This window comes from Schistocerca americana, chromosome X (genome assembly GCF_021461395.2).
Source record: "Schistocerca americana isolate TAMUIC-IGC-003095 chromosome X, iqSchAmer2.1, whole genome shotgun sequence".
In the NCBI taxonomy this organism is placed as follows: Eukaryota; Metazoa; Arthropoda; class Insecta; order Orthoptera; family Acrididae; genus Schistocerca; species Schistocerca americana.
The window spans coordinates 966,276,821-966,301,272 of record NC_060130.1 but is presented as its reverse complement, the minus strand read 5'-3'; the positions used below and the strand labels follow the sequence as shown (position 1 = coordinate 966,301,272).

The 24,452-nt window shown below is 39.1% G+C and overlaps 1 protein-coding gene across 1 annotated transcript in view; it reads left to right on the top strand.

The window, feature by feature from the left end:
• The window catches only part of LOC124555342, an 856,442-nt gene that overhangs the window by 588,311 nt on the left and 243,679 nt on the right, over positions 1–24,452 (top strand). The gene's annotated exons all lie outside the window — the stretch shown is intronic.

Below are 24,452 nucleotides of genomic sequence, written 5' to 3'. Positions count from 1 at the left end.
GGAAAGTTGAAGGATATTTGCTATCATGATCCACCTACAATGCCTGACAACATGTGTCAGCGCATTGTCAATGCATGTGCGAACATTACAGAAGGCGAACTACTCGGTATTACACTATGGGAGACATTCTCCTGCACTTGTGTGGGACCTGTGGTAGTAATTGAAGATATGCTGATATCTGCGAGTCACTTGCATTGCTTCATGCTTGATGTCTTCCCCGACAACGGTGTCAGCTTTCAGCGGTAAAATTTGCTTGATATAAATTTTATGGAACCCATCTGTGTCACTATTGGGCACCATTACAGTATACCCTAATCAACAGTCCATTATTTACATGAATCTTGTGACCTCTACATAGACACCTAAAGCTACTTACCTCCACAAACCTACCAATAAACTGTTGGATTGCTGATACATGGAATCAGTGGTGTATTTCATTCCAAACATGGACAAACAAACTATTAAGCAGGTGGTCATGATGTTTTGGCTCATCAGTGTATGTTCATGGATTTCCAGAAGGCGTTTGACATGGTGCCCCACTGCAGATAGATAATGAAGGTCTAAACATACACATGGGGTTCCCAAACATGTGAATGGCTTCTTAAGTAACAGAAATAGTACACTGTCCTTTATGGTCAGTGTTCATCAATGAAAACTTTATTGTCAGGACTATCCAGGTAAGTGTGCTAGAGCCACTCTTATCCTCTATGTATCTAAATGTGGTGATGACCCTGTGGTGTACAGGATGATGATGTCATTGAGTGACTGCAGGAGGATACGAGGTGACTTGTACAAAATTTCTAGTTGGGGGGGGGGGGGGGGGGGGAATGGCAACTTGCCCTCAATGTAGAAAAATTTAAGTTAATACAGATGAGTAGGAAAAACAATCAGATGATGTTTGAATGCAACGTTGGTAGTGTGCTGCTTGACAAATTCACATTTACTAAATATCAAGGTGCAACATTGCAAAGTGACATGAAATAGAATGAGTACTCGAGGGCGGTAGTATGGAAGTGAATGGTTGACTTCGGTTCATTGGTAGAAGTTTAGGGAAGTGTGGCTCATCTGTAAAGGAGACTGCATATAGAACACTCACGTGACCCATACTTGAGTACTGCTTGAGTGTTTGGGATCTCCAGCAGGTCAGATTAAAGGAAGACACTGAAGCAATTCAGAGGAAACCTGCCAGACTTGTTACTGGCAGATTATATCAACACACAAGTATTACATAGATGCTTTGTGAACTCAAATTGGAATCCATAGAATGAAGACAATGTTTTTGTGAAACACTTTTGAGAAATATGAAATAAAGAAGTAAAAACTCCAACAGGCAAGATTTCTGATTGTAATTTTATAAAAAAAATAACAAAATTATAATTAGCAATCTTTGCTCTTGAAGTTGGTACTTCTGTATTTCATATTACTTTAGATCTCCCCCATACTCGCATGATGTCGACCGTATATGAACCATTTACTGCAGAAAGGCAACATTTACACATTTCCTACTTTTAAAGTACAGACAAAAAACTGAATAAAACCAGTTTGATTCAGATTGTCTCCTGCCATGTATTTCTTGTTTCTTGGTGGGGATATACTTGCTTATTATATACGTGTAAAAGTCAAGTATGACATAAGGCAAAAGAGGAGAATGACTTTGTTGGTGTTGGACAAATTCCCTTTCTGCAGTACATGGGATTTTAAAATTAATTTTAGGAGGAGGAGGAGGTTAGTGTTTAACGTCCTGTCGACAATGAGGTCGTTAGAGACGGAGCGCAAGCTCGGGTTATGGAAGGATGGGGAAGGAAATCGGCCGTGCCCTTTCAAAGGAACCATCCCGGCATTTGCCTGAAACGATTTAGGGAAATCACGGAAAACCTAAATCAGGATGGCTGGACACAGGATTGAACCGTCATCCTCCTAAATGCAAGTCCAGTGTGCTAACCACTGCGCCACCTCTTAATTTTAGGATTCAGTTAATTGTTTTAAAATAGAATTTACATAGCCAGACCCATGTTATTGTGCAAATAGATTTCCTTTTTGTGGTAAACAATGCATTGAATTTCTCAGAACCAAAATCAAGAAAAAACAGAAATTTATAAATTTTGGATTAGTTATCTTTCTGCTGTAAGGATTCATATACTATTGAAAAATATGAGAGAACCTGCATTTGAAGCTGACTGCAGAACAATTCTACTGCTCCTGATGTATGTTCTGCCTAAGGGCCATGAAGATAACATAAGATAAATTAGGACTTGTGTGGAGGCATACAGACATTCGTTTTTTCCTCACACTGTTTGCAAGTGGAACAGGAAAGGAAAGGACTAGTAGTGGTACAAAGTACACTCCACCATGCACCATATGGTGACTTGTGAACTATTTATGTAGGTGTAGACAGATTCTTATTTCCCTCATTCCCTAGGAACTAACTCCAAGAAGTAATGAAAGTGCCTCAATTTCAGACATACGTCTGTGATGTGTAGTGGTCAGGCAGCTTGCAAGGAGTTGAATGGTTACTGTTTTCACAGCTCATCTGAGTATCAATATGAGCAAAGCAAGCAATAGCAGTGTTGTGTTTTGAGGATAAGTAACACTTTCAATCTCAACACAACAATGGGTGAATTTTCCCTTGTGTTTAGCTCCACGGGCAGTAGGAGATCGTTGGCAGAGTCATTGGAAAGTGGTGATAGTGAATGATTGTATGGGTTGGTCATAACAATTTGACTTTGAAAAGAAAGAAAGAAGAGATCTATGAGGTGGCAAGCAAAGAGAGTATAATGGAATTACATTAAAACTTGCATAATGGTGCTCTTGCTGAAGTAAAAAAGTACACTGCCTCTTGACTTTGTGCTAACTGCTCTGGAAGACACTCACTGTGGATCAGGTAATGCTGTATCTTATTGGAAGAAGGAAAGAAGGATTAGGTTTAACCTCCCATTGACAATGATGTCATTAGAGACTGAGCACAATCTCAGATTAGGCAATCAAGGGGCAGGAAATTTGTTGTGCCCTTTCAAAGGAACCTTCCTGGCATTTGCCTTAAGCGATTTAGAGAAATCATGGAAAACCTAAATCTGGATGGCTGCACAGTGACTTACAGCATAGCCCTCCTGAATGCAAGTCCAATGTGCTAACCGCTGTGCCACTTTGCTTGATTAGTGGAAGAGAAGGAAATCCAGGAACTGAAGGTGACAAAGTCTGTGCAGTACACTGAGTCAAAGCAGGCAGAAGTATCTTCAGCTCCTTATGTTTAGAGCATCTCTTGCAGTGGTACTCAAGAAAAACATAGAATTAACAACTACACCATTTCAGACATAAACTGCACTGCAATTGCACTTGTGAAAGAACAGATGTAAATGAGACTTTTACTGACACTGAAGCAGAAAAAAAGTGAATTTTTGAGGGTAGTGTAGAAGTTCCTCATATCATTTTTCGTAAATTCTCAATGTATTTATGTTATTGAATATGCTTATTTGGAAAGTTAAAAGATAATTTTTGGTGTTTGTTTGGTCTTCCTGAGCAGATTTTATTGACTTTTTGTTAAGTTTTTCAATGTTCTTTTATAGTGACAGTGTAGTTTTTTCATTCTCATTTACTAGGAGCAATGCATCATTTACATAACACCTATAATATTCAGCAAAAGACTTCTGGCTCATAACATATACTTGCATAATGTAAATGATCTACTGAATAGGATGGTCGGTAACACCAGCATGTTTCTTCCAGAGAACAGATTAGTGCTTCCAGATTGAATTTTCACTCTGGAGCGGAATGTGTGCCAATTTGAAATTTTCTGGCAGGTTAAAACTGTTTGCAGGACTGGGACATGACCCTGGGACCCATGCCTTTTGTGGGCAAGTGCTCTACCTACCAAGGTATCCAAGTGTGACTTGTGACCTGCCTTGACAGTTTTGCTTCCACTAGTACCTCTTCTCCTACCTTCCAAACTTCACAGAAGTTCTCCTGCATACCTTGTAGGAAGGAAAGATACTGCAGAGAAATGGCATAGCTACAGCCTTGAGGAAACTTTTATTCTGGTAGAAAGTTTCAAATTGGTGCACACTTCACTGGAAACAGTTGCCTAGACTGTGATAAGCCATTTCCCTACAATATCCTTTCTTGCAGGAGTGCTACTCCCACAAATTAGACAGGAGAACTTCTGTGGAGTTTGGAAGGTATGAAACAAGGTGCTGGCAGAAGTAAAGTTGTGAATGCAGGTTATGAATAATTCTTAGATAGCTCAGTCAGCAGAGCACTCGCTTGCAAAAGGCAAACTTCCTAAGTTTGCATCCTGGTCTTGCACGCAGTTTTAATCTACCAGGAAGTTTCAAATTACTGCTTAACTCCAACAACATGCTATGAATACATTTTCTGACATGGAACTCGTATAAAAACAAATGTTTATTGTTGCAAGGTAGCTAGTCAGTGAAGTTGACCATTTTAAATTCTTGGGACTACAGGTAAGCCAAAAGCTTTCCAGGAAGTATCACATTCAAGAACTTATGCCAAAACTGAGTTGCTCCGATCTTCACTATAAGAATGACCTCCACTGTCTCTGACTCTGAAATGTGAGGGCTCATTTATTTTGCTTACTTTCACTGTATTACCTCATATGTTTTTATATTGCCACATCACTACCACAATCATGTCTAAATATAAAAGCAGGGTCTTCAGTGAAGTAGAACACACAGCACTGAAAGCGTGTTTATTGTCAACACAAACATACAGACAGAATAGAACTGTCTTCTGGATGGAGAGTAGTGCTATTTATACAAACATATTCCAGAATTTACGAACATTACAAACATAAGAAATTTAGAGAATGTTTTAGAACTGATGTATGGTAAATAACAATTTTTTGTCAATGATCAGATTCAAACTATTGCCACGCAACACACCAGCCAGCGATGCTAGCCACTATTCCACATTGCATGCAGCACAGATATCAGCACCTTTCCCTCTCCTCACTGTTTCAGACATTCTCCATGGAGCTGACTACAATCTCCTAGATCTAGATCTTGTCAGTAGTATTCTGTATGGCAGTGTTGGGAGATCCTCACATTTTAGAACTGATGTATAGTAAATAACAATTTTTTGTCAATGATCAGATTCAAACTATTGCCACGCAACACACCAGCCAGCGATGCTAGCCACTATTCCTCATTGCATGCAGCATAGATATCAGCACTTTTCCCTCTCCTCATTATTTCAGACATTCTCCATGGAGCTGACTACAATCTCCTAGATCTAGATCTTGTCAGTAGTCCTCTGTATGGCAGTGTTGGGAGATCCTCACATTCAGATCATATTGTCACACCCTCTACACAATGGTAAGCATTGAAAGTAGCCCCTCACATCGAAGCATCAGGATCATCAAACAGTCTTCAGTTTTCTTGAATGAGCAGCCCTTACTGTTGATCTGTGTCTGTGGACTGTAGTACATCTATATTTACGTCTACATCTAAATCTACATTATTACTCTGCACTTAACATTTAAGTGTCTGGCAGAGTATTCATCAAACCACTTTTGCACTATTTCTCTACTGTTCCATCCTTAAACAGTCTATGGGAGAAACAAACAATTAAATCTTTCTGTGAGCTCTGATACTCTTATTTTATTTCAGTGATCATTACTCCCTACGTAGCTCAGCATTAACAGAATATTTTCACATACAAGGGAGAAAGTTGATGATTGAACTCTTATTAAAACAGCTGACCATAATGAATAATGCCTTGTTTTAATGATTGCCACCCCAACTTGTGTATCATATCCATAACACTTGCTCCTCAATTTTGTGGTAATATAGAATGAGCTGCTCTTCTTTTGACTTTTTCGATTTCCTCCATCAATCCTATCTGGTAAGGACCCCATTCTGCCCAGCAACATCCTAGCAGAGGACAGACAAGTGTAATATGGGCACTCTCTTTAGTTGATGTTATACAGTTTTGCCAATAAAATTCAGTCTTTGGTTTGCCTTACCCTCAGCATTATCTGTGTGATCATTACAATGCAAGTTGTTTGTAATCCTAATCTCCAGGTATTTGACAACCCTTAGGTTTGTGTGTGTCATAGTGTAACTGTCATGTAATGGAATCCTTTTACTACTCATGTTGATGACCTCACACTTTTCATTATTTGGGATCAACTGCCACTTTTCACACCATAAAGATATCTAGTCTAAAATATTTTGCAATTGTTTTGATCTTATGATGCCTTTACTAGATGAAAACTGACAGTACCATCAGAAAACAATCTAAGAGGGCTGCTAAGATGGCCTCCAAAATCATTTATGTGGCTGAGGAGCAGCAAAGGGGCTTTAACACTTCTTTGGGGAATGCTAGGTGTCCCTTCTGTTTTTCTCTAACTTTCCATCAGTTACTACGAACTTTGGCATTTCTGATAGAAAATAATGAAACCAGTTGTACAGCTGAGATGATACTCCATAGGCCTGCAATTTGATTATAAGCTGCTTGTAAGGGACAATATCAAAAGCCTTCGGAAAATCTAGAAATATGGAAAAAAATTTCATTACGTGAAGCAGTTGGCAAAAGATAAGGAAGCATGGTGGTGGAACGAAGAGGTGCAGTAGGTTGTCAAGGAAAAAAAAAGACACAAAGAGGAAGTGGGATATGTCTGGAAGCGCGGAGGATGGGCAAGCGTACAAAAGTGCAAAGAAGGAGGCAAAACAAGCCGTGGCTAAAGCTGAATCAGTAAGGGAGGCACACGAACAACTACAGAAAAATCAGGATATCAGACAACTGATACAGATTGGCAAATCAAGAGATAAAGCTTCTAAGGATCTAACAGCAATAAAACAAATGAAAGATGAAACATGAATAATTCTGCATGACCATAGAAAAATAATCCAAAGGTGGTTGAATTATTTTGAGAAATTGCCGAATGAAGAAAATGTAAAAGTGTAAACAGAGGAACGAGGGGCAAATGAAGCATTAATGATGGATAGAAGTAGAGATGAAGTCGAACGGTCAGTTGAAAAGATGAAAAATGGGAAGGCAGTTGGCCCAGACCAGATCCCCATTGAGGTATGGAAGTGTCTCGGTGAAAAGGGAATTGAGCTCCTTTGGGATTTAATGAAGAAGATTTGGTGGCAGGAGGAGATGCCAGACGAGTGGAGAACTAGTGTACTGATCCCAATATTTAAGGGGAAAGGTGATGTGCAGGACTGCAGTAACTATAGATGTATGAAACTGATGGCACACACAATGAAAATTTGGGAAAGAGTTGCAGAAGCAAGACTACGCAAGGAGACTGTGGTGTGTGAAGAACAGTTTGGGCTCGTGCCTGGAAGAGGAACGACTGATTCAATGCATGCTTTAAAGCGGATAGTGGAGAGACACAGGGAGCTACAAGCCGATCTACATATGGCTTTCATTGACTTGGAGAAAGCATATGACAGAGTCCCAAGGGACGAAATATGGAGAAGCATGAGAGAACAGTGCATGCCAGAGAAGTATGTGAGGTTAGTGAAGGAAATGTACAGAGGAGCAGTGACACAGGTGAGAAGTAGTGTGGGCATGACAAAGGAGTTTCCAGTAAAAGTAGGTTTACATCAAGGGTCTGCGCTTAGTCCCTACCTCTTTGACCTGATTATGGATGTGCTGGTGAAAGATGTGTAGAAGGAAGCGTCGTGGAGAATGATGTTTGCGGATGGTGTGGTTCTTTGTGAACAGAGCATTGACAGACTTGAGGAAAAGCTGGAGGATTGGAGGAAGGCACTAGAAGAAAGAGGGATGAAAATTTGCAGGACAAAGTCAGAATATTTAGCACTGAAGGACGTGCAGATGAGGTCTTGCAAGATGCAGGACGATAAGCTGAAATCGGTCTGCAAATTTAAATACCTGGGGTTGTACACACAGAGGGACAGAGGACTAGAAAGCGAGATACAACTCCGAATAAATTGCGGTTGGAACAACTAGAGGAAAATGAGTGGTGTGTTGTGTGACAAGAAGGTGAGCATTGGGTTGAAAGGGGAAGTGTACAAGTCGGTGGTAAGGCCTGCTATGATATATGGGTCAGAGACATGGCCAATCACAGTAGCCCAGGAAAGGAACATGGAAGTGGTGGAAATGAGGATGCTGAAGTGGATGTGTGGGGTAACAAGGAAGGAAAGGATTATAAATGAATTTGTTAGAGGAGCTGTGAAAGTGGGACCCATGGGGAAAAATATACAAGAGGCAGACTAAGGTGGTACGGACACTTACAGAGAAAAGGGGAAGAGTATATGGGAAACAGAGTTGAACATATAAAGATTGAAGGAGCGAGAAGGAGAGGAAGACTGAAGATGAGGTGGAAGGATAAGATATCCGGGGACCTAAGGGAGAAAGGATGGAAAAAGGAATGGTAATGGATAGAGTACTATAGAGGAGAAGGATCCAGAAGAGCAATGCCGACCCTACGTGACGTGGGACAAGGCGACGATGAAGAAGAAGAAGAAGAAGAAGAAGAAGAAAAAGCAGTAGGGCTTCATATAGAGGACTTGGACAACATCTCTGCACTTTTATCTTTTGGTGTAGGGACATAATCCTCAATTACATCTACATCTACATATATACTCTGCTAGCCACCAAGCGGTGTGTGGCGGAGGGCACAATTCATGCCAAAGTCATATTTCCCCCATCTGTTCCACTCATGGATCGCGCGAGAGAAAAACAACTGTCTGAACGCCTCAGTACAAGTTCTAATTTCCCTTATCTTTGAATGGTGATCACTGCGCGATTTGAAAGTTGGTGGTAATAATATATTTTCTACATCCTCAGCAAAGATCGGGTTTTGGAATTTAGTGACCAGCCCCTTCCGTTTAGTGCACCGCCTGTCTGCAAGCGTGTCCCACTTCAAACTTTCTATGAGATTTGTAACGCTCTCGCAATGGCTGAATGTATCAGTCATGAATCTTGCCACTCTTCTTTGGACCTTCTCAATCTCTTGAATCATACCCAACTGGTAAGGGTCCCAAACAGATGAACAATACTCCAAGACTGGACAGACTAACATATTGTAAGCTATTTCCTTTGTTCAAGGACTGCATCACTTCAGGATTCTACCAATAAACTACAATCTAGAGTTTGCCTTACCAGTAACTTGTGTAATCGGATCATTCCATTTGAGATCATTTTGAATAGTCACACCCAGATACTTCACGGATGTTACCACATCCAAAGTCTGGGCATTTATTTTGTACTCGTACATTAATGGGGATTTTCGACTTGTTACACACAGTAGGTTATGCTTACTAATATTGAGAGATAACTGTCAGTCATTACACAATGCCTTTATTTTCTGTAAATCTTCATTGATTTGTTCACAACTTTCGTGTGATACTACTTTCCTGTAGACTATAGCATCATTGGAAAACAGTCTAATGCCACTGTCAGTACCATCAACCAGATTGTTTATGTAAATCGTAAAAAGCAGCAGACCTATTACGCTACCCTGGGGCACACCTGAAGTTACGCTTGCTACTGTTGAAGTCACCCTGTTCAGGATAACATACTGCTCCCTGTCTGTTAAAAAACTTTCTATCCAACTGCATACGTCATTGGATAGACCATAAGCGTGCACTTTTTGGAGCAAGCGACAGTGCGGAACTGAGTTGAACACCTTTCGAAAGTCGAGAAATATGGCATCAACCTGGGAGCCGGTATCTGGAGACTGTTGTATATCATGCACAAAGAGGGCCAGCTGTGTCTCGCATGACCGCTGTTTCCTAAAACCATGCTGGTTTCTGCAGATGAGCTTCTCAGAGTCTAGAAAGGTCATTATGTCTGAACACAAAATATGTTCCATGATTCTACAACAAATCGATGTCAGCGAAATTGGCCGGTAATTATGTGCATCCGATTTTCTACCATTTTTATAGATTGCTATGACCTGGGCCTTCTTACAGTCCCATGGAACTTTCCACTGTTCCAATGATCTCTGGTCGATGATGGATAAGAATGTTGCTATAATTGTAGCATAGTCAACATACAATCTTACGGGGATACCGTCTGGGCCAGATGCCTTCCTGACATCTAAGGATCTTAACTGTTTTGCAATCCCAGATACACTAAACACTATGTCAGCCATCCTTGCATTTGTTCGATAATTGAAAGGGGGATGGCGCTGCAGTACTCTACCGTAAATGAGTTTTTGAAAGCTAGATTTAGAATTTTGGCCTTCTGTTTATCATCATCCATTACATTACCCATACTGTCAGCAAGAGAAGGTATTGAATTATTTGTAGAGTTCATAGAGTGCATGTATGCCAAAAATTTTTTGGTTTTTTTTTAGAATCTGCAGATAAAATATTGCTTTCAAATTCGTTAAAAGAACCTCTCATTGTCCCTCTGACAGCTGCTTTCATTACACGTAATTTCTGTTTGTCAGCGGGGCAGTGACTACTTTTAAAACGACTGTGCAAAATTCTCTGCTTTCTCAGCAGCTTTCTAATATGTTTGTTGTACCAAGGTGGATCCTTTCCCTCCCCTATATTTTTGCTAGGCACATACTTCTCTAGCACACAGTGGACAATACCTTTAAGTTCCGACCAAAGATGCTCAATATCTTTGTGCCCCGTGGTGAACAAGAAAACTCTACACTTTTTTTTTTTTTTTTTTTTTTTTTTTTTTTTTTTTTTTTTTTTTTTTTTTTTTTTTTTGCAACTTCCACTGACATAGAAGCCACAATGACATTATGGTCGCTAGTACCTTCTTCTAGATTAACTTCCTCAAAAAGATCAGGTCTGTTTATCGCCAAGATATCTAATATGTTCCCATCATGAGTTGGTTTCCTAACCAATTGCTCAAGGTTGTATGTTGAGAGCACTCCTAGAATAACTTCACATAAATCTTCGCTTGTGCCCCCTGTAATAAACATGTAATTTTCCCAGTCAATGGATGCCAGGTTAAAGTCTCCACCTATAACTAATGGATAATTTGGATATTTACTTCCTATGTACTCAAGACTTTCCCTGAAATGCTCCACGACATTTGTTGCAAATGCTGGTGGTCTATAAAACATTCTAATACAATGGTCAGTCCTTGTCTGATTGACAGCATAATCCAGACTATTTCACAGTCCGACCCAGTATTGATCTCAACTGCATTTAAACAGCTTTTAACTGCAATGAACACACCACCTCCCATAGCATGAGACGTATCCTTCCTAAACATTGTCCAATCCGAGTTCAAAATTTCACTGCTTTATATGCCTGATTTCAGCCAGCTTTCGGTACCTAATACAGTATTGGCATTGCTACTGTTTATTATGGAGAGTAACTCGGATATTGCTACAGACACTTTGACAATGTACTAACATGAGATAAAGCATATTTAAATCCTTTGGAATGACCTGTTTAGGCTAACTAACAATTTTTACAGCTGGCACACCCACATCAGTGACACGAACTCGTTATTTTTCAGGCCAATGGTTTGTTTCCCATGGGGAGGAACCTAATCTAAAAAACCTTCATGTGCATGCCTCACGTACTGTGCTACCCATGTAGCTGCTTCCTGTGTGCAGTGCACCCCTGATCTATCGAGGGAAACCTAATCTAAAAAACCCTCATGTGTATGCCTCAAGTACTGTGCTACCCCTGTAGCCGCTTCCTGTGTGTAGTGCACCCCTGATCTATCGAGGGCATCCTACAACCTTCCACCCCATAGCATAGGTTGAGGAACCTACAACCATTTTCATCACAGAGTCGACGTAGCCTCTGGTTTAGATTCTTCACTCGACTCCAAACCAGAGGACCCCAGTCCACCCTGGGTACGATGCTGCAGATCATCAGCTTGGCTTCCACTCCTCGAGAGATGGAGGCCGCCTTCGCCAGCTGTCGAAAGGACCCAAGAATTTCTTCGGAACCCCGACAACAGGCATTGTTGATGCCAACATGTGCAACAATCTGCAGCTGGCTGCACCCCGCACGCTCGATAGCCACCAGACGAGCCTCTTCCACATCCTGGACAAGGCCCCCCGGCAAGCACACCGAGTGAACATTGGACTTCTTCCCTGCCCTAGGCACTATGTTCCTGGGGGGCTCCATGACCTGCCTAACATTGGAGCTCCCAATAACTAACAAACTTCTACCCCCACATGCCTGTCTGGACCTTGCTGAAGGAGCAGCCACTATCCTGGCAGAAGGTACATTCTGATCTGGCTCAGCCTCCCCCCAGCATCAGATAGAACACTGAATAGCCCAAAGTAGCATTTGAGTAACTGTTCCAATACTCCCACTTTCCACCCAGGCATAAAAATGATTAAGAGATCATCACATGATGTTCTCTGTGATTCAAAATGTGGTGTTCTACAACAAATCTTTGCAATTTTTGGAGCTGCACAGTTTTGTTGACAGGATAGGGGTTGAGATAATCAGTGCAGATTAGTATCCATTGATTCCCATTCATCAACTTCAGAAACATAATTGAGTGAAATGGCACAGCTGCCAGGAGAATTGGTGTCAGATGCCCCAGAGCTCGTTACACCACATGCTTCCATCACTGGCATTCCTTACAGTGCCTCACAAGTGTCTAAACAATCAATATGGACCTGACTAATGATACCTGCATTTCATTCTGTCCAGGGTCTTATTCAATCTCACGTTTTTAGATGTTGTAGTGTTGTGGAAGTACTTCAGGGTAGCTGGCTTTGTATGATGTAGTATGATGATCAACTCTTTCTGCCCCATTGGATCATAGTTTCTCTCACACATTGTTTCACCTGTTAATTAGAAGTTTCCTATTGTCAGTTTATTCTCCTTCAAGACTTTTATGGTATTCAGCAGTGCATTTAATGCAGTGATTGCTGAGGTTTCATCCACACTGTTGTATTCTGCTAAAGGATTTTTTGAAAGGCAGTTGGCATCCAGGTGTTTGTGTCCACTTTTATATCCCACCATGACATCATTCTAATGAAGTCTCACAGTCTATTTACCAGTCAACATGACGGATCCTTGTGGTTAGTCAGCCAGCATAAAGAACAGTGGTCTTTCACAGTGTTGAATGGTGTACCAAATAAGTATGGCCAAATCTTGTTGATGTCTTAAACAACTGCAAGGCACTACTTCTCAATTGTAGGGGAGTTCATCTCTGACTTAGAAAGAACCCGGGAAGCACAGGCTATATCACCTCTTCAGCACCTTCCTGAATTTGTAAGAACTGCACTTATCTCATAACTGCTCTCACTTGCGTGTTCTGTTTCTGCAATCTTGTCATACAATGCTTGGACTGGAGAAGATATTTGTGTCTTGTGTTGTAAACAGCCAGTTATTGACAAAATGTCCTCATATCATAGACATGGCTCTTTATATTCCGGTATGTACTGTTGTATAATTTTCTTAAAAGATTTTGTATACACCATTAATGTTGAATCCAATTTTTGTCTTGTAACCTTCCATTTCAGTGTCTTTCAGATCGGAAGAGGACTGGAAACTAGTTATTGATTTTCGCATATGCAGTCTTGGCTAATAAAGATTTTAAAAAAATTAACATTTATGTTTCACAATTTCTTTGCAGTTTCATAGTTAAATTCCAAAATTCCTTGTGTGTTTTGTATTTAAGAGGTAAAAATGTTAATGAGCGTATGGCTTCATTGGCCGGGAGTCCCCATCTGGGGAAGTCCTGCCATCAAGTGAAAATCTTATTTCAGTCAATGCCACATTGGGCAACTTGCCTGCCAATGATGAGGATGAAATGATGATGAGGACAACACAACACCCAGTCCCTGAGCTGAGAAAATCTCCAACGTAGCCGGGAATTGAACCCGGGGCTGCGGCATGGGAGCCTTACATTTTAGTAACTTCAGACTGTAGATTCATGTAGCCCATTGTGCAGATGTCATTTGTTTGTTTTGAACAGACAGTGACTGTTAATGAGGTTAGATTAGATTACATGTACTCATCATTCCAATGGAACCATAGTGAGGGGATCCTCCAGGATGAAGAATACAGGGTTATTCTAAAAGATGGAGCCGTTTTCAAAAGTTTGTATGTATTCAAGTACAAATCCAAAATGAACAAGCTTTATACCAATGAAAAGAGGAAGTTTCAAAGTTTTTGGTAGGCAGTGGGTGCACAGTGATTGTTTCAGAAATGGCTGGTAGAAATTGCACTAGATTACATGTACTCATCATTCCAATGGAACCATAGTGAGGGGATCCTCCAGGATGAAGAATACAGGGTTATTCTAAAAGATGGAGCCGTTTTCAAAAGTTTGTATGTATTCAAGTACAAATCCAAAATGAACAAGCTTTATACCAATGAAAAGAGGAAGTTTCAAAGTTTTTGGTAGGCAGTGGGTGCACAGTGATTGTTTCAGAAATGGCTGGTAGAAATTGCACTTCAATATGGCCTTCGTTCCATTCACTGTCAGTTGTGAGTGAGAGGGCAACTGTGGACAACAAGGTTTTCTGCATTCTTGAGTTCATGAAAAGTGAGTTGCAAATTGCAATGCAGTGGGCATTTTGTACCAAATTTGGTATTCAACCACCAACTCGCAAAAGCATTAGCCATTGGTTTAAGCAATTTAAACAAACTGGGAGTGTGTGCAAAGGAAAAAGCACAGGCCGACTGCGTGTGTCAGAGGATGATGTCCGATGAATTTAAGAAAGTTTGTTGCACTGTCCCAGTAAGTTTACCAACAGAGCCAGTCGAGAACTTGGAATACCCCAACAAACTGTGTGTAAATTTCTGAGATAGTGTTTACTGTACAAGCCCTACCAATTACAACTTGTACAGGCTCTTGACCTCAATGACAAAGAGAAGTGTCTTGCATTTTTTGATTATGTACTAGCAAAGATGGAGGATGACACATTTCTACAGTGTGTAATTTTTAGCAATGAAGCGACATTCCATCTTAGTGGAGAAGTCAACAGGCACAACATTCATATATAGGATTTGAGAAATCCACATTCACCACTGCAACACAGAAGAGGCTCACTGAGAATCAACGGTTTCTCTGTCGTATCCCATACAAAGGTTTATGGACCATTTTTCTTTGCTGAAAGAACAGTAACGCAAATCACGTACCAGGACATATTGAAACAACGGCTGTTCCAAAAGTTATGGAAGATTCCCAGGACTTCATTTTCCAACAGGATGGAGCTCTGCCCCATTGGCACCTTGTTGTACAAGGCTTTTTGAGTGACCACCTTCCTCAGCACTGGATCGGCTGCAGGGTACTTGAGGACCTGGCTCTGCACTTCTGGCCGCTGAGATCTGCTCTCACACCCTTCAGCTATTTATTATGGGGTTATATGAAGGAAGCTGTTTATGTCCCACTTCTGCAAACCACTCTGAATGATCTGTGGAACCAGAACACCACTGCCGTGCACTCACTAACAGCAGATATGCTTTCGCTTGTGTGGGACGAGCTTAGCTACCGCATCGATGTTTGCTATGCAACCAGTGGTGACCACATTGAACATTTATAACATTTATCACATTTCTAATTATTAAATACTGTTTAAAAACTAATTAATTACAAATTATTAAATTGATATCAAACATTGTGAAAAAGCTTTGAAACTTCCTCTGTTCATTGGTATAAAGCTTGTTCATTTTGGATTTGTACTTGAATAAATACGAAATTTGAAAATGGGTCCATCATTTAACAACCCTGTATATCAGAAAAACAAGAATACACAATAAATATTTACAAAGGAAATTGAATATGCTAATGTACTTCCCATAGATCTCAAATGAAATATACCTCATCGGTGTGGAATAAATTTAAAAAAATCTTAAACATAATTTCATTTAAAAGGTAATAAACAACTTGTCACAAAATGTTCTATACATAGAGGTGATTATGATAATTCTTAGGTTATTGTACCCATGCATCATCAAAATAAGAGAAAAATCATTTTACATCACTTATCTGCAGTGATCACATTACTGAACTAAATTTGTACAGAAGTCAGATTGTACCAATACTTGTATTATTTGATATTATTAGTAACGTACAGACTTTAGTTGGTTCTACCAAGAAATTCATCAATGGAGTCAAAGAAGTTGGCCATCAATAAATCCTTTAGGCTCCTCTTAAACTGGGCTTTATTGGTAGTTAAACTATTTATGGCAGTGGAAAGTTATTGAAAATGTGTGTTCCTGAATAATGGACACCCCCTTCTTGACCAAAGTAAGTAACTTTAAATCTCTGTGAAGATTATTCTTATTGCTAGTATTGACTCCATAAAATGGACTGTTGGTTAGAAAAAGAGACATATCTTATGCCAAATTTCATTATGGAATTAATATATCAGGAAGGAGTAGTTAGTATCCTTACCTGTCTAAACAGGCCTCAGCAGGGTGCTATTAAGTTCACACCACAAATAATTTATATTACACACTTTTAGACTCAAAACTACTTTTGCTTGCCTAGATGAGTCGGCCCAAAAATGATCCTGTGTGACATTATTGGAAGAAAATAAGCAAAGTATGCTAGCTTTTTTGTTTTTATATCACACACCTCTGACAACAGCAACATTGCAAATACAGATTTGTTAAGGTGCTTCAGCAGTTCTGTGGTATGCTCCTCTCTTTTGAATTTAATATCAAGCTGTAATTGCAAAAATTTAAGACTGTCAACATCATCTATCTGCTTGTCATCATGTTTTCTCCCACTGTGTGTGTGTGTGTGTGCTATTTATTGCAATGTTTGTATCATCTTCAAACAACACAAACTTGGCATTTGGTAATGTTACTAATGAAAGGTGATTGATATGCACAAGAAAAAGTAGGAGCCCTCACCTGTAATTTGTTTCCACTTGAATGATGCCTGATATCTTAATGCTGGGCTCTTTTTTTCTATTGACACACTTTGCTTTCTATCAGAGAAATATGATTTGAAGCATTTTGCTTCATTTCCTGTTCAAATGGCTCTGAGTACTATGGGACTTAACATCTGTGGTCATCAGTCCCTTTCATTTTCTGTTAATCTGTATTATTGCACTTTAGTGAAAAGGATGTTGTGATTTACAGAGTTGAATGCCTTTGACAGATCGCAAATGATATCAATGGTCTGTAATTTATTGCCTGGTGAATTAAGTACATTCTTGCTGTATGTGTAGACAGCCTTCTCATTATCAGAACCCATTAGAAATCTGAACTGTGATTTTGATAATATATGTTTTGCTGTCAGATGATTAAGAAACTGATTGTTTATTACATTTTCCAGAATTTTCCAGGTTGCTGATTAGGTAGTACCTTACTAAACTGATTAATCAACTTTGTTGATATTTTATCATAACCACTAGAATTTTTTGATTGTAAACATTTTATGGAGCACATTACATCTACTGGTGTATTAAGGGTCATATTCATATTACTTAAGTTATTTGTAATGACTGGGCTGAGAGATATTCAGTGGTAGCATCTACTGAACCTGAAAACCCCATCTTTTCAATAACAGTTAAGAAATGCCTCCGGTGCAGAGTGAAAATCTCATTCTGAATACCTGTTAAACAGTTCTGCAACACTGCTTGCATATCTGTTACAATGTATAATTTACTGTTAATGCCATCTACTCCTCTTCATGTCTGGTTCTACGAGTCTCCTCCATCACTGTATTCCAGGTTGTATTATATTTTGTTATCTGATGTGATTATCACTTTCTCAAAATACTTTTCTTTTAGTCTTATGTTACTATCTGTAATATGATGCAGTAACTCTTATAATGAGCTATAATATCAACAACAGAATTGTTTCTGACTTACAGGTATAGTTTTCTCTTTGTTTTACAAGATACCTTTATTCCTTGAATAATCCATGGATTCTTTGTAGACTTTGGACTAATATGGGTTAGCTTTGGTGGAAAAATGGTATTCAAATAAGGAAAGGATGTTATTAATAGTGTTGCATCTTTCATTCATAGCATAACGTTTCCACAATGTCATATGGTATTATTTTTGGGGTAACTCATCTAGCCAAGCTGAAATTTTCTGGGTCCAGAAACATGTAATGAGAATTATTTATGGTATGGACTAAAGAGCATCCTTTAGAGGCCTGGTTAATGAACTAAAGATAATAACTACTGCTTCCCAGTACATTTATTCATGCATTAAATTTGACATTAATAATATATATCTTTTTCAAACCAACAGCTCATTTCATGGAATCAATACTGGGATTTAGATTAGATTAGATTTACTTTCATTCCAATTGATCCGTAGCGAGGAGGTCCTCCAGGATGTAGAACATGTCAGAAGAACAATAATAGATCACAAATATTTCCAACTCAAACAAATAAGTTAATGTACCATTCCACAGGTCCCACGTGGAATGATCGTCATTTTTTAGTGAACACTTATTTATTTATTTATTTATTTTATTTATCCATCCATTGACAATAAATATTGTATGGATGTTGTCAAGCCATTTCAAAGAAATGGACACAAACAATATATACGTAAAAAAGTACAAAACAAAATAATACAATGAGGTTAATAATAATACAATGTAAGTAATATAGCCTATATACATCCCTGCTTGTTATTTTAAATGCATAGTCTGTTTTTCATAAGGCTTTAGTTTTGTCCTCCCTAAACGGCAAGTCCTTATATACACCACACTGCTTAAGTATATATTTACATCACACAACAGCTGTCCTTTAAGTATGTAATGTAATGAATGATTAGGTAATGAATGATTAGGTAGGGCCTACATATTGAGTATTTTCCATTTTGCCTTTATAAATATCATCAGAAAATATTTATTGAGCTACATAGTCATTTACACAATAAAAACATTGTTCTACTAGAAATTTTTTAAATTCTGTTTTAAATTTGTCATCATCTTCTAACTTCCTGATGTTGACTGGCAGTGCGTTGGACAGTTTTGCACCGATATGGCTCACATGCCTTTGTGTATTCGTTCTCTTTGTTCGCTGAGTATGGAGTGCTGCGCTATTACGGGTATTGTAATTATGAAAGTTGGCATTTGTCTGAAAATCTGCAATGTGGGTCCTGACATACAATACACATTTGTATATGTAAAATGATGGTATAGTAAGTATTCTAAGCTTTTTGAATATGGGTATGCAGTGTGTCTGTGGATGACTGTGAGTTATTATTCGGATGGCCCTCTTCTGCAACAAAAAAATTTGTTTTAGGCGCCCTGTTGTGGAACCCCAAAATATTATTCCGTATGTGGCAAGAGATTGAAAATAGCCGAAATATGCCATTCTGGCACCCTCTGAGGTACAAACATTTGCAACAATTCTGAGAGCAAAACAGGCTGAATTAAGTTTCTGTGCAAGTTTTATTACGTGGTAATTAAAATTTAAGTTTTCATCCACATGAATCCCCAGCAATTTTGTGGATGTCACTCTGTCTAAGGCTTTGTCACCCCACACCAGATCAAGATTTACATTTTGACATCTTTTCCCAAACTGCATATAATTTGTTTTATTTACATTCAATGTCAACCTGTTTGCATTGAGCCAAGAGTGGATGTGATTTAGTACTTTATCAGCAGTTGTTGGTAGCAACTGCTTTGGTGCACTTATTATCACACTAGTATCATCTGCAAATATTATTGCTTTGGCTGCATCATCTGAAGTGTGAAAATCATTTATATAGACAAGAAACAATATGGGCCCTAAGATGCTGCCTTGTGATACTCCTATTTCTACATTTTTTGCCTCTGATACTGAATTTATTTTGTGGTTGGAGTAAGTTGATGTCAGTCCTACAACCTGTGTTCTGTTTTTTAGGTATGATTCAAACCATTTTTTTCCTATCCCATGTATACCCAACGATTCCAATTTTTCTAAGAGACTGTCCTGGTTCACCGTGTCAAAAGCTTTGGAGAGGTCTAAATTTACTCCTACTACACTATAATCTTTTTCCAGATTTTTGATTATTTGTTCAGTGTAGCACATTACTGCTGTTTCGGTATTTTTACGTGCTTGGAAGCCATGCTGATTTCTGTTAAGTAAATTATGGTTGTTTAGATATGTGTTGATTCGGTGCTTCATCAGTTTTTCTAATATTTTTGAAAATACTGGGAGGAGAGATATTGGGCAATAGTTTTCTACCTTATACTTGTCGCCGTTTTTAAATAATGGCTTCACTTTTGAAACTTTCAGCCGTTCTGGAAAAGCTCCTTCACTGAATGATAAATTGGCTATGTGTGCAAAGGGCTTTGCGATTTGTGGTGCTGTCCTTGTTATGATTGACACAGGCACCTCATCTATGCCAGCCGACATTTTGGGTTTCAAGCTTTGTATCACTTTCAACACTTCACTCTCATTTGTTGGCTCTACCCTCATCCTACAAGCTGTTTTTGGATATTCAGGTTTTTCTTCATTTGTAAATTTTAAGCTTAATGAAGTTGTTGCATTTATGAAATAATTGTTAATATAATTTGGCAAATCTTGTTTATTAATATTGACATTTTTTAAATTTTTGAGGCTAATGTCCTGGTTTTCACAACTCTTCCCCGTTTCAGTCTTCACAATACCCCATATGGCTTTTGATTTGTTTTCAGACTGTCTTATAAAACTATCATTACTCATGAATTTTGCTTTAGCAATTACTTTTCTATATACCCTCTTGTAATTCCTGACATATTCTATGAATTGTGGGTCTGTGGATGTTTTCATTTTGGAAATTAGTCTCTTTAGAGTTCCACAGGAAGTTTTGATGCCTGCTGTGATCCAAGAACTTGGCTTTGTATTACCATGTGACCTGATTTTTGACAGCTTTTTTTGAAAACACATTTCAAAATATCCCACGAAAATGGAAGAAAATGTGTTATATGCATCATTTGTATTTGTTAGGGATAGTACTTCTGCCCAAGCCTCATTAGTTAGCATATTTATGAATTCTACACAGTTCTCTATAGAAAAATTTCTTTTATACATTAAGTGTGTTTTTCTCTCTTTCAGTGACGTTGAAGGGATTTTGAGGACAAGAACATTGTGGTCTGATAATCCCAAATCAGTATTTGTCACTTCAACTTCTGTGCGTCCTACATTTGAAAATATATTATCAATAAGACTGACTGTATTATTTGTTATTCTTGTGGGTGTGTGTATGTGTGGAAGCAGGTTGAAACTACATAACAGATTTAGGAACTTATCTTTTAGCCTACTTTCACTCATAAGATTAATATTGAAGTCCCCACACACAACTACAGTGGCTCTATCGGTGAACAGAGTGTTAAGCAATATTTCTAATTGGTTAAAGAATATGTCTGCATCACCAGTAGGTGGTCTGTATATTGCTATGACTATGACTTTTCCCTGTATTTCATTCAACTGCACAGTTGCAGCTTCAAAATGATTTTCCACACTCAATGATTCAGCTTCACACCTTCTTTTATAGCTGATACTTGGTTTGGTAAATATACATACACCTCCATTTTTGGTATTTTTTCTACAATATTGGCTTGCCAACTTAAACGGATGAATATTAATGCTACTTAGTTAAAAACTTCTGCACCAATGCTCCACAATGCACATGCAGTCAATATTTGCACAGTTCATAGCTACCTCAAGTTCTAATGATTTATTTCTAAGACACTGAATGTTTAAGCTTAGAATCTGCAGGTGATGAGGATGAGAACTGGTTACATTTGTATTTACATTTTGTGATTTCATACTCCGTTCCTTGCCCTGGCACGGTACCAAAAATCCTCCAGAAGGACAGGTTTTCTGCACCTTGTAGGTCGTTCACTGGGATATGGTGAGTTGCTTGCTGCTGCTGCTGGTGTAGCTCCTAGTGTCATTGATGCTGTCATTTCTGTTGTTGCTGTTGATGATGGTGTATCTGTTTCTGATACTTCAGGTGTTGGTTCTGTTGTTATTGATATGCTTCCTTGTGAACTGCTAGTACTTGGGGTGTTTTCTTGCAATGTCAGAACATCACACTTGTCTTGTAGTGGTGATGCTTCATTTTCAGATTCACCAAGTAGTTTGTGGGTCTTGTCCTTGAGGGGAATTACGTTTGAAGTGTCACAACTTACTTTCGTTTTGGCATTTACTATTTCTATTGTTTTTGCAATTACGAAATTTTTTCCTAATCTATTTAAGTGGAAACCATGTCTAGTATGGAATCTCCTTCCTAGTTTGCTTATATCAATGAAAGTCACATTTTCGAATCGTTTGCATATCTGTTTCATCTCACTATTTGCACTTTCCACTTCTTTGTTAACGCAGGACCATTCCGCTAGGTCATGACGATGTGGTACTGAAAATACAATGACGTTAGTACATCTTAGTTCATACAGTCGCCTTTTTAGTGAAAGCAACAGATCTTGTTTTTCGTTTCTTGCGACGTCGTTTGTTCCCGCTAGGAAAACGGCAAAGTCTTTGTTGCTTAATGTGGGAATTTTTTCGTGGCCTATTGCAGTTGCTGTGCAGAATTTCGCACCTGGTTTCACCATGGAAGTTAAGTTCACATTGCTTTTATTACGAAAGTCAGTAGCTATGTTTCGCCCTTGGCTGTCTGAATATATTTCGATTTTTGTAATTGTTTTGGAGCTACAAAATGTAGGCCTAACTGAGCTGTTTATTTCCTCTTTCTTTTTCACACAAGCCGGTAATCCATCGGAACTACATAAGGTCGGCAGATGTTTGTTTACTAAATTTACGTCGGATTTCTTATTTTTCTGCGCCAACGAATTCTTTTGCTCTGGCTTATCTACAAGATCCTTTTGCTTTTCACATGGTTCATGAGCACTATCACTAAACACTGCACTTCCACAATCTGTTGTGGAAAGTACTTGAAATAAGTTGTCGTGCACGAAGCTTACATTTATTTCACAATTCTCTTGATCTTGTACTTTTTGTTTGCGGCCGCTGCACTTCATCTTTGTCCACTTTTCGGAAATTGTCAAATTATCTTGCCGAAAACGGGGCGTGTTCACTTCGGTTTTTCTTTCTTGAATTTTAGTAATATCCATTTTCAGGGCATTTATTACGAACTGTAGGCTACTAATTCGTTCATTTAGCTTCGTAATTTCGCCCTTGCAGTTTTCACACGATTTCTTTTTTGTCGCAAAATTTACGTTTTTGTGGAGAGACACATTTCGAACTTTTACCTTCGACGCCATCTTACTTAAAAAATGAAAGAATCGTTTTACAAACACTAATGCACTGAATTTAAAATTAAAAAAAGTTTTTTTTTCTATTTATAAGGCAATAAACATGCAATAGAACTACTATAATTACAATGAACACATTACTGATAATAGAAAGAAACATTCCACATGGGAAAAATATAATAAAAAACAAAGATTCTGTGACTTACCGAACGAGAAAGCACTGGTAGATAGACACAATAAAAAACACACAAACACACACACAAATTTCAAGCTTTCGCAACCCACGGTTGCTTCATCAGGAAAGGGGGAAGAAGAGAGAAAGACGAAAGGATGTGGGTTTTAAGGGAGAGGGTAAGGAGTCATTCCAGTCCCGGGAGCAGAAAGACTTACCTTAGGGGGAAAAAGGGACAGGTATACACTCGCGCGCCCACACACACACACACACACACACACACACACACACACACACATATCCATCCGCACATATACAGACACAGGCAGACAGTCATGTGACATGAGTATAAGACTGAGAATGTTTTAGATGGCGAGTCACCACGTGGACATTTTGCGGCGAGGTGGCAGTCACACTGGGCTGTTAAGCTGCGTTAAACGGGTGTGTCATGTCGCACTAGGAACAATGCGCCCTATACTACTCTGTCATCAACAGTAAATACAAATTATGTCCGGAGATGTCTGCCATATGGGGGATGCGCCTTGGAGTTCTCTGATGTCAGCATAACAGTGGCTGTATACTCGAAAATAGATGCAACTTTCACTTGGGTCCGACAGTAGCTCGTGACTGTGACAGTGCACACGTCCCTGCCTGATCACGTCAGCACTGGTGTCTAGGTGAACACGTATTGCAATAGGAATTTCTCTGGTGTCAAGTACAAAAGGGATGTCACCACCTCATGTCTGACGGCACTTGTGTGTAGTTTGACAGCTGACGGCTGCGGTGTGGACTGTGCTTGTACGTGTCTTTGTTGTAGTATTTTGCGATCAGGTCTGTAAGCTGCACTGTGCGTTTCTTGGACAGTTTACAAGTTGATTTCGTGTCTGTACATCTGTGTACTGCAGTATTTAGGAGGAGTCTACATGTCTGTGCTGAAATTATTTCGGAAGATTAGGAGTTGTTTGCATGTCTGCATTCTGTGCATTGTGACCCCAAGCACATCAGGATGAGTGTTTTGTGTCAGTGTGATAAATATACTACATCCTTAAATAAAATGTTCCAAAATAAACAGAGTGCACTCCTTCCTTACTCTCCCCAGCAACCCAGTGCAGCCTGAGTCATTTTCGTCCTACAGACCACCACTGGCATTAGGTCACAGGAGGGATGACAGTACCCTCTGGTAGCAGTAATGTGTACTAGGTCAGTTGGAGTCTAGATTTCGTGGTGGAGACACTGCTTGC